General features: G+C 33.9%; 1 pseudogene; it reads left to right on the forward strand.

Moving 5' to 3' along the window:
• The first annotated feature begins 3,556 nt into the window (after positions 1-3,556).
• LOC120138946 lies at positions 3,557-16,353 on the forward strand (annotated as a pseudogene).
• The last annotated feature ends 1,825 nt before the right edge of the window (positions 16,354-18,178 follow it).

An 18,178-nucleotide genomic window follows, 5' to 3' on the forward strand; every position in this document is an offset into this window, starting at 1 on the left:
TTAAACTAAAATATACAAATATACAAAAAATAAAATATTAAAAAAATAAAAATTAAATTACTAAAAAGTTAAAAATATATATTCATTAACCAGAGTGATTGAAAATGTTATTGTTAAATGATTCACTGAATTTAAATATATATATATATATATATATATATATAATTTTTTAAACTGAAAATATACAAATATACAAAAAAAATAAAAAAATATGGGATGACCAAAAAGCCTCAAACACATGCCGTTCATATCCACCTTAACTTTATAGAGTTATATCTAACATAATTGATTAGTAGGTCGATTTTTTTAATTTTTTTGAGAGAAAGATACATGAGACACTTGTTATATTCACTAAAAATACTCTTTTTTAATTGTATAATTATTTTTTATATTTTAAAATTATATAGTTTTACGATAATTCATAAGTAAATTTTAATTTCATAACTTTTAAATTTCATTTTTATAAGACTTATAATATTTATTTAATTCAATTTTATAAAAATTCAGTGAAGTGAGATTAGAAAGACATTTAAAGTTTAAGATAACTAGAGGTAAGTATATAAAATAAAATTTATACAAGATGAACGAGTTTAAATTTATACAAATAAAAAGTAGGTTAAATTTGAGATAAAAATAATAATATATATTTTAATTATTAGAAATTTAATTTTTTTGGCATTTTATTATTATATTTTATTTTTATAATTTTTTATATTTTAAATTTAAATATGTTTAATTTTTAAAAAAATAAATAAGTCCATTAACTTTAAAAAACAAATTGGCCCTGAATTTAATAAGAAACTCAATTTAACACATCTATCACATTATCAGTCACATCATCAGACACTATTGATTGTCACGTCAAAATCATAAATTATCATATTAGCATTTCTCGCTCACGTCAGGATATAATGGCCAATGATAAAATGTTGGTTAAATGACACATTAAATTTTTTTTTAAATTTGAGAGTCGCATTGAATGTAAAAATCATTTGAGGGTCATATTAGTTTTCTTAAAAAGTACAAGGGCCTCATGTACCCTTTTTACATTTTTTTTAAAAAATTACAAGAATATACTGAAGATCGAGAAATTAAATTAAATTATCTTTAAGAAGAATAATAAAATATAATTTAAAGATTCAAAACACCAATGAAAAATTTGTAATATCCAAGAAATGGGACAACAAATTAAGTGGATAGAATTTGCATAAACTATTCTGTTTTAGTCAAACACTCAACAACACCAAAACTGATAAATTTATGGCAAATCAGCAATCTTTTTTTTAATCAAAATTGATTAATTAGGAAACCCAAAACGTATAAACATCATATTTTATACAAAACGGGAAAAAATTAAATTAAGGGTTCTTTAGCTATTTGCAGCAAAGATAAGAGCTGTCTAATATATATATATATATATATATAAAAGAATTAGGATACACTTAATATAAAACTATTTATTTTTATATTGATTTAAGACCGTTGATCAATAAAAATAAATGTATGAGATTATCTTTTTATTTTTTATTTTCATTTCCTGTTATTAGTCTCGGCCATCTATTTTCATTCATCCAACAATTTTAAATTGTATAAAACTAAAAGTGTTTTACATTATATATATATATATAATATACGAATTAGGATTTACATATACAATGTAAAATTCTTTAGTTTTATATAAATTTAAGACTATTGAATTAGTGAAAATAGATGTCTGAAATTGACTTATTCTTTTTTTTCAGTTAATATCTTCTTATTTTTTAACGTTAATCTCAATCATTTATTTCATTCATTTAATTATCTTAAATCTTTCATATTATATATTATATATTATATATAGAAGCGTCACATTCCGCAATCAAGGCTTACCGAAATCCTGTCCAATCCGTCCTTCGAAAACAAAATCAGTCAAATTTGAATTGCGGTCTTTCAATATAGTCTAATTTAATTATATTATTTTTATTATATCATTAATAAGTCTAAATAACTATTAAGTGTTCATTATTTTCAATTTTTTTATTAAAAACAGTAAGAGATAGTTTGGTTTTTAGAATATAAGTTATGCTTAGAAATAAGATTATTAGAATATAAAATTATTTGATATATAATTGAGAATATTATATTACATTGTTTAATTTGTTTGACAAGAATATAAGATTATATGTTAATTGGAGAAATCTAAGATATAAATAATGTATATTCTTACTAAATTGTTATTGAAATATTTTTTTTAGAAAATTGAATTCTCAAAATTAAAGTAAAAGTATTTACATAAAAGTTCATAAAAATATAATTTTTATATTATTTTTAATTTATATTTTTTGTAAATGTTTTACAAAAATAATTTAATATTTTTTATTTCTATTTTTTTTAAAACAATAGAAAATAATTATAATTGAGTATGTTTTATTTCTAAGTATTAGTATATTGAGACATGTGCATACTTACATCAGTGTAAGTATGTGTTTATTTACATTTTTTTAATTTATTCGTGCTACATGCATAAATTGTACAATAAAATATCATATCAATTTTTTTTGAAAAAATTAATAAGAACATAAAATATAAAATATAAAAAAGCTTTTTATAAAAATTAATCTTAAAAATAAACGTAATAAAACACATACTAATAATAAAACTTGAATCAAACACATACTAATAAATAATCAAAATAAATTAGTAATTTGATTTTTTACAACGAGTATTAGAAAAATAGAACTATAATAAAAATAAAATAAATAAAATAAATTTATACTCGTGTAATTGTAGATAAAAGATCATTTTAAAATTATTTTATTATTTCATAGATATTTAAAGAGAAAAATTGTCTTAACACCTACGAAATAAGATGTTATACTAAAAAACACTACTCTAAAAATTACTTCATTATCTCACGAAAAGAATACTTTTAAACCAAACATGAATATGTAATTTTGAAAAAGATTCTAAAATAAAAATAACAACTCATTTGAACACAGCTTTTTAAAATATTTAATAAGATGTTTATATTATTTAAATTTTATCTCAATTATAAAGTAAAAGATTTTAACCGTTAAATATATTTAATTTTATATTTTTTCACGAACCAAGTGACTTTAGTGGTAAATGAATTTTATCTCAATTATAAAGTAAAAAATTATATTTTTTTATTTTATATTAATGATAATCTCGATAGAACTAAATTCAATCTAAAAAGCATTATATTTGTAGTTTAATATTTTCTTATCAATAACTATATACATTTTCTATTAGCTTATACTAAATTAAAATATAAAAATTAAATTAATCATAATTAGAGGGACCAAACCCATAATTTAATCAACAAAAATCTAAGGAACCGATTTATTGACGATATAATCCTTTCAAATTGGCTAGCATTCCCCGCCAGGCTGTATATAAAGCACCAGGTTTTTCTTTTTTAAAATTTTAATATAAAAGTACAAAAACCCGCGTCACTCTGCACGTTTCGCCTCCAGTTTGCTTCTTATTTTACGTCTGCACTTATTTAGCCCCTTCTTCTTCTTCTTCGTTATATTTTACTATTTTTCATTTTTCCCACCGTTTCTCTCTCTCTCTCTCTGCTCGGAATCACCCAAAGAAAAAGAAAGGAAAAAAAAAACAAAAACCTTTCTTCTTCAAGTTCCCAAGCCGTTTGCACTCTTTGGACTTTAGCTTTGCTTTCAGTTTTATACCAACTTTACGTATCTCTTTCGATATATTCGCCTTTTGTTGTTCCATTCTTTCAATTCCATCAGTTTTGCTGATTTTCTCAGAGCTTGAATCTGGGTTTTTTCTGCAAGAGTTGTACGGCATGAGGAGGTAGTTTTTGATGGGGATTGAAGGAAGGGGAGAAAAGAGAAGGGGAAATTAGTGATCCCGTGAGGCCCGTGACAAAATGCCTCATCGAACAACTTACTTCTTCCCTAGGCAATTTCCCGATCGTGGGTTTGATTCGAAAAGACTATTGGATCACGAGAAAAAACTCGATAAAGAAACATTAACCACTGCGACCGCAGAAAATGACCCGAGTAAGTCGATCCCAAGGGATTCTCCCAAAGACTTTGCAGCTGCAGCAGCCGATAAGATTGATTGCTCGCCGCTATCGGATCTTTTCACGGACGAGAAACTTAAAGCCAAAAAGCAACAGCTTGCTGCTTTCCGCGATCTCTTCATCAATAAAAAAGCTTCTGCTGACAGATCACGTCGTGTGAAACCATCCTTTACTGATCATCATGGTGAAGATCGCGAGTTGTTATTACCTCCGGAGCCAGCTCCGGTGTCTCCTCATCCGGAAACCACCTCCGTTTTTAATGACCGTAGTGTTGACCGGAACTTTGACCGCCAGGTATCACTGCCGAGGTTCTCGAGTGGTAGTAGTTATGAAGGGAGCTTGTTTTCTGGGACGACATTGGATGGCAATTTCTCGAGCGAGGTTAAAGATACATGGACTAATGACTCACCTCCCACGGCTGTGCCGGAGACAGGGGATGTTCAGGAACCGAAACCGAAGGAGAGTAAAGATAGCTTAGTTCTCAAGTCAAAGGAGAGTTATTATTTACAGCTTATGCTGGCGAGAAGGCTTTCTTCTCAAGCAAGTCTCCTCAGTCAACCTTTGCTTTTACAAGATTATTGCGGACCTGTTGTCGCCGATGCAGAAACTGTTTCTTATCGTCTATGGGTATCAAATTTTCTCATCATTCTGTCTTCAGTTTATTTATTTCTCATATCTCGAACTTGATCCTAAATTTCTAATTATATATATTTCAGTTTTTGTATTGAATGTGATTGTTGTATGTTTAATTTGCAGGTTAGTGGGTGTTTATCGTATAGTGATAAGATATCAGATGGTTTTTATAATATTCTTGGGATGAATCCGTATCTGTGGGTGATGTGTAATGAATTTGAAGAAGGAAGACGCTTACCATCTTTAATGTCTATTAAAGAAATTGAACCCAGCGAGACACCTATGGAAGTTGTTATTGTTGATAAAGATGGCGATACACGTCTCAAAGAGCTTGAAGATAAAGCGCATGAGTTAGATTGTGCTTCAGAAAATACCTTAGTGTTGGTCGAGAAGCTTGGGAAACTTGTTGCTACATACATGGGGTAGGTTTTTCCTTATTCTTTAATGGTTCATACAGGTATTTAAATTGTGTTTGTGGTCACGTTTTCGGTTGTGTTGCATTTATTTATCGCGATTGCGGCAATAGCAGGTGCTATTGCTGGTATCTCGGTTATGCAATAATAGTTTTGGACGGCACCTTTACCGCTATATAACGGCCGCTATTCCGATAGCAGAATGCTATTTAAATCCCTGGGTTCATGTACTTGTCACTGTTCTTTTGAATCTATTTTTCATTATGTTTGAATTATTATATATTCAGGGGAACTTTTCCAGTGAGCAAGGGGATCTTCACAAAAGCTGGAAATTGGTTAGTAGGAGATTGAGGGATTTTCAGAAGTGTATTGTGCTCCCCATTGGCAGCCTATCCATGGGACTTTGCAGGCATCGTGCAATCCTCTTTAAGGTGCCAAAAGAATAGTTTTTTTTGTTTTTTTTGGGTTCTTGCATATCTTCATGCACAAATTCACCACCTATGATCAACCCACACGAACACAAAGAAACGCTAGACAAAGGTTTTGCTGGAAGAAGAATTAATGTCTCTTTTTATCTAAATTCAGACCATTGTTTTGTATGGATAATAGTGAACATTGGATGTATTATACTGTTTAAGTGGATGGTTTTCTAAATCTTAGGTTAAACTGCAATTTTTTGTCCCCTGCAGTATCGATGAAAAGATAATTCTTTGTTTTGTTGTGTGCAACTACTACGTTGTAGATCTACTATATAAAAGTTTTGAAAAGGTAGTTCAATTTAGGTAGAAGTAACTGCTGCTGAGTGCTGGGATCTACAACAGGAAGGCAGATTGTAGCCTAGTTGACCTTTGGGGAAGTTTGGGAAGAGACTAGAGAATTGGCGTTAGTTGTCTTCAAGTAATCCTATAACCAGATTAGTGAGAATGCAAAATAAAAGCAGAAAAATAATACCCGAAATTGATAACGAAGTTCAGCCAATTTGCCTACATCTCCGGAATGCTACAAATCTTTTACTATAGAGAGAAAATTTACAATTGTTTACAAAACACTCACAACTCACAAGAGAACTCTCTAAACTCTTTAGTATTGAGAGTAAGAAATGATTTTGGGATGATTTTGAAGCTAAATGAGCTAGGGTATTTATAGTTGAAGCTTAAGGATTTGATCTTGTAAATACCTAAAGTCCAGTGATTAATTGTGAGATTTTACCCTTTCATTTTCCATAATCTCTGCACCGAAATTGACCATCCACGGAAATCACCGAATTGCTGAATTTTGCAGCTGCCAATTTGGACTTCAACAAGCTCTAATTTGGACTTTAACAAGCTACCAATTTAGACTTTTTTTTAACAATCTCCCACTTGAAAATTCAGTTTAATCTGTCTTCACACCTTGATCAATGCAACAACATTTTTCAAAAGGTATATTTAAATGGAAATACTATATTTTATTAGTTTATAGTACCAACGACTAAGTTTTCCTAAAGTACAAGAATTTTGTAAACCATATATGAATGTCTTTAACAGGGAGCATTGGTATTACAACTGAATTAGGAGCATCAGTGACCCCCATAACTATAGCCAGTCCATTATGGATACTCCTTTTTCCATGATTATTCAGTGAGGTATCTCTAGCCTACCTGTTGGGAAATAAACCGAGTAACGAGTAATTTTCCTATAATCAGATTAGTGAGAATGCGAAATAAAAGCGAAAAAATAATACCCGAAATTGATAACAGAGTTCAGTCAATTTGCCTACGTCTCCGGCCTGCTGCAGATATTTTACTATAGAGAAAATTTACATGTGTTTACAAAACACTCACAACTCACAAGAGAACTCTCTAAACTCTTTAGTATTTAGAGGAAGAAATGATTTTGGGATGATTTTGAAGCTAAATAAGTTAGGGTATTTATAGTTGAAGCTTAAGGACTTGATCTTATAAATATCATAAAGTCAGTGATTAATTGTGAGATTTTACCCTTTCATTTTTCATAATCTCTGCACCGAAATTGATCATCGCCGAATTCACCGAATTGCTCAATTTTGCAGTTGCCAATTTGGACTTCAACAAGCTCCAATTTGGACTTTAACAAGCTCCAATCTGGACTTTAACAAGCTGCCAATTTAGACTTTTTTTAACAATCTCCCACTTGAAAATTCATTTTAATCTGTCTTCACACTTTGATCAATGCAGCAATATTTCTGGTCTTGTTAATCTAACATGCCAACTGAAGCTGAACACAATTTCAGTTTGTCCGTAGTCACCATCTTTGTTAACATGTCTGCCGGATTTTGAGCTCCGCTAATCTTTTCAAGTTTCAAAATTCCATCTTCCAGAAGAGACCGATAAAATGATATCGCAATTGTATGTGTTTCGTTCTAGAATGAAAAGACGGATTCTTTGCTAGATGAATAACACTTTGACTGTCAATACAAGACATTGTTTTCTTGTTTCTTGCCTAACTCCTCCAAGAAACTTTGGAGCCAAACCATCTCTTTACTAGCTTCCGTAACGACATATTCTGATTCAGTTGTGGAGAGAGCAACTATCTTCTGTAGTTGAGAAACCTAACTCACTGCAGTTCCTCCTAGAGTATAGACATACCCTATAGTACTTCTTCTGATGTCAACATTTCCGGCTAAGTCATCATCTACATAGCCTATCAGTATCATATCTCCACCTTTGAAACAAAGTGCTTTGTTTGTGGTATCCCGCAGATATTTAAGGATCCATATGATTGCTTTCCAGTGTATCTTACCCGAATTATTCATGTACCTGCTAACTGCTCCCACTGCAGGAGCAATATCTTGTCTACAAACCATGCATACATTAGACTTCCAATTGCTGAGGCATATGACACCTTCACCATGTGTGCACGTTCTTTCTCCGTCTTAGATGACTGTTCTTTGGAGTCTAAAATGAACACCTAAAGGTATACTTACTGGTTTAACATCTTGCATGTTGAACCTGAAGAGTACCTTGTTGATGTACTCAGCCTGTGATAACATCAAAGTCCCCGACTTTGTGTCTCTCTTAATCCTCATCCCAAGAATGCTTCGCAACGCCCAGATCTTAATAGCAAACTGTTTCGATAATTTTTGCTTCAAGTTTATAATCTCTTGTATGTCTGAGCCTGCAACGAGCATGTCATCAACGTACAATAATAAAATAATGAAACTGTTGTTGAACCTCTTGATGTAGCAACAATAATCTGCTTGGCAGCTGGTAAAACCACTGCTACTCATTAAACTATCGAACTTCTTGTACCATTGTCTAGGAGTTTATTTTAAATCATACAAGCTCTTCTTTAACCTGTATACCAGGTTTTTCTTGTCTGCCTCTATGAAGCCTTCTGACTGCCTCACATAGATTTCTCCCTCCAAATCACCATGAAGGAAAGTTGTTTTTACATCTAACTGCTTAAGATATAGATTTTCTGCAGCTACAATTTTTAGCATCAGTCTGATTGTAGAAGTTTCACGATTGGAGAAAAAATTTCATTGTAGTCAATACCTTCTTTTTGCTGAAAACCTTTGACAACCAATCTTGCTTTGTAGCGTTTGCTCCCATCGTACTCTTCTTTGATCCTATAAATCCACTTGTTGTGGAGCGCTTTCTTGCCTGGTGGTAATTCAACTAATTCTCACGTCTGATTTAGCATTAGCGAGTCCATCTCATCTTTCATAGAAGACTCCCACTTGACTGAATCCTCCACCTGCATTGCTTCATCATAGCACTCTGGTTCACCATTGTCAGTCAGCAATAAGTAGTGCAAGGAAGGCGAATAACGCTGGGTTGGTTTAGGAATTCTGGAGGAGCGTCTCAGCTCTGGTGTACGTGGTTCTTCTTGAACTGCTTCAGGACTGATCTGAACATCATTTCCAGAAATCCTCAAACACAGCAAATTCCTTTGTTTCAACTTCGGTATTGGAGCTACTTGATTTTACAGTTGACTTGTCTTTGTACATCACATTCTCATTGAAAATGACATCTCTGTTTTTGATGATCTTTCGCTTTTCGTAATCCCAAAACCGGTAACCGAACTCATTACCACCATAACCAACAAAGACGCATTTGTTGGACTTGACATCAAATTTGTTTCTTTCAGCAGAATTTTTGTGTACATAAGAAATACAACCAAACATTCTTAAGTGTGAAAGGTTTATTTCTTTCTTGCTCCAAAATTCTTCTGGTATTCCACCATCCAAGGGAACTGAGGGCCCAGGGTTGATCAGGTAAGCTGCAGTGTTGATAGCTTCAGCCCATAGAAATTTGGGCAAGCCGGCATGTATCCTCATACTTGTGACACGTTCATTCAGAGTTCTGTTCATGCGCTCTGCTATACCATTCTGCTGCGGTGTCATGGGAACTGTTGCTCCATCTTTATCCCATTGTTTGTGCAAAATTCTCTGAATCTTCTATTTTTGTACTCTCCTTTATTGTCAGACCTCAAACGCTTTAATTTCAAACCAGTCTCATTTTTCACCATGGCCTTTCATTTTCTGAAGGTATCAAAGACTTCTGATTTATTCTTCAGAAAATAAACCCACACATTCCTTGTAGAATCATCGATGAAAGTGACATAATATAGTGAGCCTGAAGGGATGGAACTGGAGATGGTCCCCATATATCAGTATGAACCAACTCTAACTTTTCTGCCTTGGGTGTCTTGTCAATCTTTGCAAAGCTGACTTTCTTTTGTTTGTCAAAGATGCAATCTTCGCATAGTCCAACATCTACATTTTTAGATCCGGTAGATTCCCTTTTGACAAAAGTGTCTTCATCCATTTTTCGCTCATATGGCCAAGCCTTTGGTGCCATAGGTTTGATTTTCCATCAGCATCTGCTACTGCAATGATATTCTCTAAATTTGAGGTTACATAGAGAGTATCAGTATTCTTACCACGAGTAATGATGAGTGCTCATTTGGTAATCTTCCATTCATAGCCTGAAAATGTTGTACTATAACCTTCTCCATCAAGCTGTCTCATAGAAATCAAATTTCTTTTGAGGTCAGGAATATGTCTCACTCCTTTCAGCATCCAAGTGGTCTGGTTTGGCATCTTTAATCGAATGTCTCCTTTTCCGACAATCTTTAAGGTTTCATCATCAGCTAGATGAACCTTCCTAAAATCACCACTGACATATTCTCCATGATTTCTTGGCATGGGGTGGAGTGGAAAGATGCCCTTGAATCCATGATTCAATCAGATGTCTCCACTGTCACGTTGACGATTAGAATCATGGCATCACATGTCTCCTCTGTCACGTTGGTAGATTCCTGAGCATCGATATTTTTCTTCGGTGCTCAAATCTTTTTAAGTGACCCTTCTTGCCGCAGTTATAACAGGTAAAATATTTCTTTCATGTTCTTGATTTTCCCTTCTGGATTTGGATCTGTCACGATTTGAATTTCTTTTTTGAAGTTCTCCCTCTGGACTCCGTGTGCAAGGCTGAGGAGGTTGATGCTTCACCCGATTCTCTCCGTCAAATTTCTTCGCTCAGTACCAGATCCCGAATATCGTCGAATTTCAATTTACTATTTCCCGATGAGCTGCTAACTGCTGTAACAGTAGCATTCTAACTGTCTGGTAGATGATAAGAGAATTAAAGCTCGAACTTCATCATCGAATTCAATTTCCACGGAACCCAACTGGGTTGTAATTGTGTTGAGTTCATTTAGGTGTTAAGCCACTGATGCCCCTTCCGCCATCCGTAAATTGAATAATCACCTCATCAAATGAACTTTTTTTGAGGCTGATGGCTTCTCATACATACTGGAGAGAGCCGCTATAAAACCCGTCGTGATCTTTTCTTTGCTATGTTGAAAGCAACATTTTGGGACAACGTTAGTCGGATAACTCCGAGGACTTGTCTGTCGAGAAGAGCCCAGTCTTCATGCCCTCTGGTTGTTTTCCTAAGAGAGGTTGATATAGATTTTTCTAGTACAGAAAATCTTCAATCTGCATCTTCCAAAAACCAAAGTCCGCACCATTGAACTTTTCAATTTTCACCTTCCCTTCGTCTGCAACCATCGCTCCCACTCGAATCTGGCTTCGTTTGGATCGTTTCTGACAATTCTTACGAATCACCGTGTATTAGAACACATCCGTCGACAAATTCGTATCGCCGACAAAATTTTTACTATTAACGAAATTTACTATTCACGTGAATAGTAATGAATAGTAACCTCGCAAAAAATTGATAAAATTCACAACCAAAAGCTCTGATACCAGTTGTTGGGAAATAAACCGAGTAACTAGTAATTTTTCTATAACCAGATTAGTGAGAATGCAAAATAAAAGAAGAAAATAATACCCGAAATTGATAATGGAGTTCAACCAATTTGCCTACGTCTCCGGACTGCTGCATATATTTTACTATAGAGAGAAAATTTACAGGTGTTTACAAAACACTCACAACTCACAAGAAAATTCTATAAACTCTTTAGTGTTGAGAGGAAGAAATGATTTTGGGATGATTTTGAAGCTAAATGAGCTAGGGTATTTATAGTTGAAGCTTAAGGACTTGATCTTGTAAATACTCTAAAGTCCAGTGATTAATTGTGAGATTTTACCCTTTCATTTTCCATAATCTCTGCACCGAAATTAACCATCCACCGAAATCACCGAATTGCTCAATTTGGACTTCAATAAGCTCCAATTTGGACTTTAATAAGCTGCCAATTTAGACTTTTTTTAACACTGCCATGGTGAATTCACAATGTTATTGTGAAATATTTGATTCTTACGAGGTCCTCATGGGAGGCCCATGACATTTTTCTTCTCTCAATGTCTGAATAATAAATTTTACTTTTCTGAAACCCAATGTTTATATAATGGACGTCTAAATCTTCTAGATCTTTTCCTTTTATTCAGCATTTAAAATATTTAAAAGAATATGTTGGTATATTCTTGATTGAATGTTGCATCGCATGGCTTTGTTCGCGTTATCACTTTATGCTGTTAGACCAGGATATCAGATGAAGAATGAGCCTTTGACTCTGTTGATGTGTGAAATTTATGTGTACTTACAACCTGGTTACCCTTCAATGTAGATGTAATATATGATGATCTTGCAACAGATGACTCTGGTTTGGGTTCCTTCACTAACATAGTGTTTTCATGTGTAGAAATTGGCAGACTACATAGGCTTGCCATGTAGAATTGCTAGAGGATGCAAATATTGTGCAGCAGATCATCGTTCTTCTTGCCTTGTTAAAATTGAAGATGATAAAAAGTCATCAAGGTAAGCTACTCACTTTTTGTTATTCCATTTAATATTTTTTAGTTTTCCAAATGTTCTAGTTATTTAAAGTTAATATCATCCCAATTTGTATTTCTCAGCACTTCATTATATTATAATGTCAAGATATAAAAAAGAACACAAAATTTCCATTGTTGTGATAGAATTTCATTCTTCTCTAAATGAACTTTCTGCAAATTCTATCTTCCTATTATACGTTTGTTGGTAATACATTTTCTAACAGGGAATATGTAGTTGATCTTGTCGGGGAGCCAGGAAATATCCATGGTCCAGATTTATCTATCAATGGAGGATTCTTTTCTTTAATGCCTTCACCATTTCAAATTTCCCATCTTAAAGAGTTCCAGCAACCTTACATGGATAACGCATCTTATTGTCAAATAATAAACTCAAGGAATTCAAGTTCTCATTTTGAAAATCCTCTACATTGTGGTATGTTATGTTTTGGACACATATTCTGCGAATAAATCAAAATTTTAAAAATGAAATCAAATGGTGGAGATCAATATCCTGCAGGTGGCATTGAGAAATCTAAGCAGTTGAAGGAAAATGGTTTGCGTGAAAACCAAAATCCATCATTACATACAGAAAGTGACCGAGATTGTTTCAGAAAGGGGACGCCTGTTGAAACTGCAGCAGATTCAACAATGAATTCTAGACCCCGAGTAGATAAACTTGCCAAAGAACAAACTCTTAGAAAAGAAATTGGTGTATCTGGAAGTACAGTGGTAAAAAGTGAGAAGCAGTTGAAAGTTAACTTGCCTTGTCAGTCAAATCTGGAGGAGATTGGGGCTGTACTTGACAACCAGGGCATATTCTCTGCTATTTCCATCCCACGATATCTACATCTTGAACCTTCACTTGCCATCGATTGGCTTGAGATATCATGGGACGAACTGCATATTAAGGAGTGTGTTGGTGCTGGTACTTCTTAGTTCTTATTTGGTTTATAAATTGTACTTATTTCCTTCTTCAAAGCATTTTAAAAATTGGCCTTCTCAGAAGATTATGAGTGAAATCTAGTACCAACTTTTTTGCTTCAAATATCTTTTGCAGGCTCATCTGGAACAGTTCATCTTGCTGATTGGCATGGATTGGTTAGTATTATTCTTCTTGCAACTGAAAATTGTTGGGGTCTCGATTTAACGGATAATGAATAATTCTGATATTAATCCTTTTCCCTTAATTGGAATCTGGTATGAAATGCGGTATTCTTGTAGTCTTATGATAATAAACAACTGCTGTTCTAATGCAGGATGTTGCAGTTAAAGTCTTTACTGACCAAGATCTTCATGATGATCAGTTGAAGCAGTTTCTGAGAGAGGTTTGTACGGATAAAACCTAAAATAATCAATTTTATTTTTCATATTGTGTTAGAATTACATATTCTTCTGAACTAGTGCCGCTTTCTCAATGCCTGCTCCTCATCCAATATCCTACCATAAATGTTCTGCTTTCTTTTATTTTGGGGTTATTTCCCTGTATTATATATTTTTGTGCTTTATAGTAGAAAACAATCCTCTAGTTATTGCTTGTATTTGTGCTTCAAATGCTCTTTCCTTGCAATGCATTAATGTAAAGGAGCTTGTGGAATGTTGCTAATTCTTATAAATACTCCTATTTCCATTTTCTTTAGTGAGATGGATATAGTCATTTTATAACTATACCTTATGTTCTGATTATTTTTAAGGTTGCTATAATGAAACGTGTTCGACATCCAAATGTGGTCCTTTTCATGGGTGCTGTTATGAAACGGCCTCATCTGTCAATTGTGACGGAGTATCTGCCGAGGTAATCAGCTATCCTGGTATTAAGGTAATGAATCAATATCTATTTGTAAATATAACACATGGCTAATACCTGGTTTCTGTCAAACAGGGGTAGTTTATATCGCTTCATTCATAGGCCTACTGCTGGAGAAACACTTGATCAGAGGCGGAGATTACGTATGGCACTGGATGTGGTTCGTACTATTTTCTTCTTGCACAATTATCTATTGATACCAGCAGCAGCTGCTAGGCAACTTTCACAGTTTATGTTGGAAACAGGCCAAGGGGATCAACTATCTTCATTGCCATAATCCTCCCATAGTTCACTGGGACCTTAAATCACCAAATCTGTTGGTTGATAAGAATTGGACGGTAAAGGTATTATAAGAATTCCACATTTTCCAATCTCTGTTTTGTTTTTCCTTTTTCAAATTAACAATATCCAATTTCTTATACCATTCCCAGGTGTGTGATTTTGGAATGTCAAGATTCAAAGGGGGCACTTTCGTATCCTCAAAATCTGTGGCGGGAACAGTAAGTAGACTATAACCTCATTTTTTTATTGCATATATAGCTTGGGGACATACGCTATTAGGAGGTCATCGAGCTCACTTTTAAAGCCAATTATGTTAAATAACTTGATTGTAGCCAAAGGCCATTTGAGGTATGGAACCTTGGGTATTGATTATTTGCTATAGAGGTTGATACATGATTCCAAATTATGGCATTAAATCCATATTAAAGACAACAATCACAATTTTTATCACAAAACCTTGTCCAGTATTCTACAATGATGAATAGATACAGTCGTTGCAGGTGTGCATCCTTTATTTTATATGTAGGATGTTTCTTTCAATCACATGTAGGGATGAAAAATCCTCCTTCATCAACCAGCATCTAAATCTTTTGTTTTCATTTGCAGCCCGAGTGGTTGGCTCCAGAATTCCTTCGCGGAGAGCCTTCAAATGAGAAATCTGATGTTTACAGTTATGGAGTAATCCTATGGGAACTTATAACCATGCAACAACCGTGGAGTGGACTTAGTTCTGCCCAGGTTTGATATGTTTGGTTCCCTTATTATCCATTATGGTTCTTCTTTCCTTCTTACCACATACAATCGACCAATTGTTGAAGTAATTGTGAGAAATGGTGGTGCATTTCCATGCTGTATTTCTTGCTTAATTCCATCACCCCATTTCTTATGTGGTGTTGTAAATTTTAGGTGGTTGGTGCTGTAGCGTTCCAGAACAGGAGGCTTGCCATTCCTCCTAATACCTCCCCAAAGTTGGCTTCCCTCATGGAAACTTGTTGGGCTGAGTGAGTTTATGCCTAGTCCTATATTTATTCAGTACACTTAATTTTATATGATAATGAATAAACTGACTGCGCTTGTCCTAAAACTAAAAGAAGTCATCGGAGCAAGAGGCGATATCTTGGGTGGTTTCACTGTCCGAAGTATCCATGTCCTAGTACAGGATATAATTATCCGAAAATACATAAAAATCTTGAATAGCGATATGATTTTTCGAAGATCCTTCAAATGCATAAAAACCATACTCTTATCCTACACTGACAGTGTTTTGATTAAACATAGGCGTCGAGTATTTTCTTAGATTGCTGAAGTTATATTTGAGAATACAAGAAATTCCTTATTGTAGTACTTTTATTGATTTGCATGTTTATCCATTCCTGATGATGTTTGCTTTTTGGCAGTGATCCCACCCAACGGCCATCTTTTGATAGTATAGTACAAGCACTAAAGAAGTTGCTGAAATCTCCGATGCCTGTGACGCAGAAAGGAAAACAGTAACAATCGCCTAAAGTGAAACCATCGAAACTGTGAAATAGTATAAATAACTCGGAGGGAGATATAATTGAACGACTACAGCTTCCATCGTTGTTTAATGGTTCTATTCCATCAACAGAACCTTTTTTTTTGGTTCCAGGCAACTGTAGGTGTTTATCTCAACCCATTTGGCAGGCAGTTAATCCCATAAAAGAATTGAGGCCTATAATCATATGTACATATTGCAAAGCTTGTTAATATGGGTTGTCCGTGGGGTTGCCTTCCGACGTGCTATTTGCAAGTGTACCTAAATCCGAAGCGAATAAGAATTCGGAATTTAGATGTGATATGTATTTGCTATGTCAATGGTGTTTGCTTTCTTATTCTAATGACACTTGAAGTTTATTCAGCATACAAATAAGTTTATTTTGACATCTTGTTTGTAAACATTTTCTATTGTAGACGGGAAGAAATTTGAGGAGCTTTGTGCAGATGTACAGCATTGATTTAAAATATCTAATACTTGTTGTACCTCTGTCAAACGTAATCCGTGTGTCATCCTGTCATCTGCACTCGCACCTCAAAACCTTCATAGAATAGAAGAGCACTTCTCGAGAAAGAACTTTGAGAATTCTGGAACTCATAGGGAGAACATCTCTGAAAGAAGGACCTCAAATATCTAATATCTCTTAAGAAATCATGTTAATTTGACTTGACTTTTGACAGACGCATGTGATCTATTAGAGTTAAATCTATCGTCAGTTAATCATATCTACTTAGCATGCGAGCTTATATGTAGTCATAATGATCCTACGTCTAATACTAGCTTCAAGAGTCACACTATAAAACCTCTTAATCAAAATTGAGAGGAAGGATGAAACCACTTCACCCTCACTTAATCTCTCTTTTATCTTCTTATGGAGGAGACATTCTACTTTAACACCAGCCAATGATGGATCTATCACTAACTACTACTATCAACCCAAACCAATTGACTCACCCTAACAAAATTCATGACATTGTTCCTAAGTTGACATAACAACGTATAGTCTACACAACAAAGAAGTTGACTCCGTGCTCGGCAAGCTTCATATCAACAAACCCAACATATTTTAATGAAACCCAAGTACTTGATCATTTTTAAATATATGAAAACCAAAACTAAGCATTTTTGAACCCGCCACCCCCCCCCCTCCAAAAAAAATATGATTGACTATAGAACTTTTTCATTGACGTATTTGTTTATAATGTATGAGCTCTGACTCAGCAACCAACTCGTTTTCTTATCTTGTATATAAGAGAACGAGATCATTGAGAATCCCATAACTGTTTCCTATTCATTTCAATTGAGTCAGAAAATCCCGGAAAAAAAAAAGAAAAAAGAAATCCAAATTATAATGGCAGAAAAGTAGAATAACATGAATAAATCCATCATTTTCATTGCCCTGTTTGGGCTGGTTCTTGGTATCTTAGCTCGTTCATGTGTTGAGGGAAGCAATTTAGGACAACAATTTGGTGAGTTTAATGTTTTAATTATATTCATAATTAAACTAACTCAACCTGATTCTTTCAAGTCGCTCCTTTTTTGTCCATGTTTGATATGACTAACATTTTGTAATTGGGAATTGCAGATAATGTATGTAAAAGTATTCAAGAAGGGTTTGTCACTTTAACAGTCAAATATCTGCATTTCTTCATTTCAAGCTGCCTGCAGTTCAGATACTTACCGGCATTATTTCCGGCACCTTCGGCCGTGCCTCTGTCATTTTGGGTAGCCTTTACTCGATCGATCTCATCGATGCCGGATAACCCTCTGAGGAACTTTCGATCGACATTATTTCCGACGACATGATGCACCCTCCATAGTCTTTGGGTAGCAATTGAAACAAAATCATTGTGACAGCATAACACCGTTCCATCCAAGTTTCTGAGAAAGCAGAGCTAGCCAAACTGTCCCTTATGAAAGGGTATGAAAATCAACCATGGAAAGTGGATTTGCGGAGTTGATTTAAGTTTTAATCAGATTATATTGTCTTTCTGTAGTACCCATGGTACATGAATATTTTATTTATGTAATAATAAATGTGCGGATGTTATTCCAAAGGTTACTGAATCTCGGTTTAAATATATATTTGATATCTGAATTAGTACATGACAATTTTTTAATTTTAAGTTGATACCAAAACTTTAATTACATCCATTCTTGTGATACTTTTGATAGTTTTTTCAACTTTTAAAACTTTCTTAAAAAACATGATA

Source organism: Hibiscus syriacus, unplaced genomic scaffold (genome assembly GCF_006381635.1).
Source record: "Hibiscus syriacus cultivar Baekdansim isolate YM2019G1 unplaced genomic scaffold, ASM638163v2 tig00110716_pilon, whole genome shotgun sequence".
In the NCBI taxonomy this organism is placed as follows: domain Eukaryota; kingdom Viridiplantae; phylum Streptophyta; class Magnoliopsida; order Malvales; family Malvaceae; genus Hibiscus; species Hibiscus syriacus.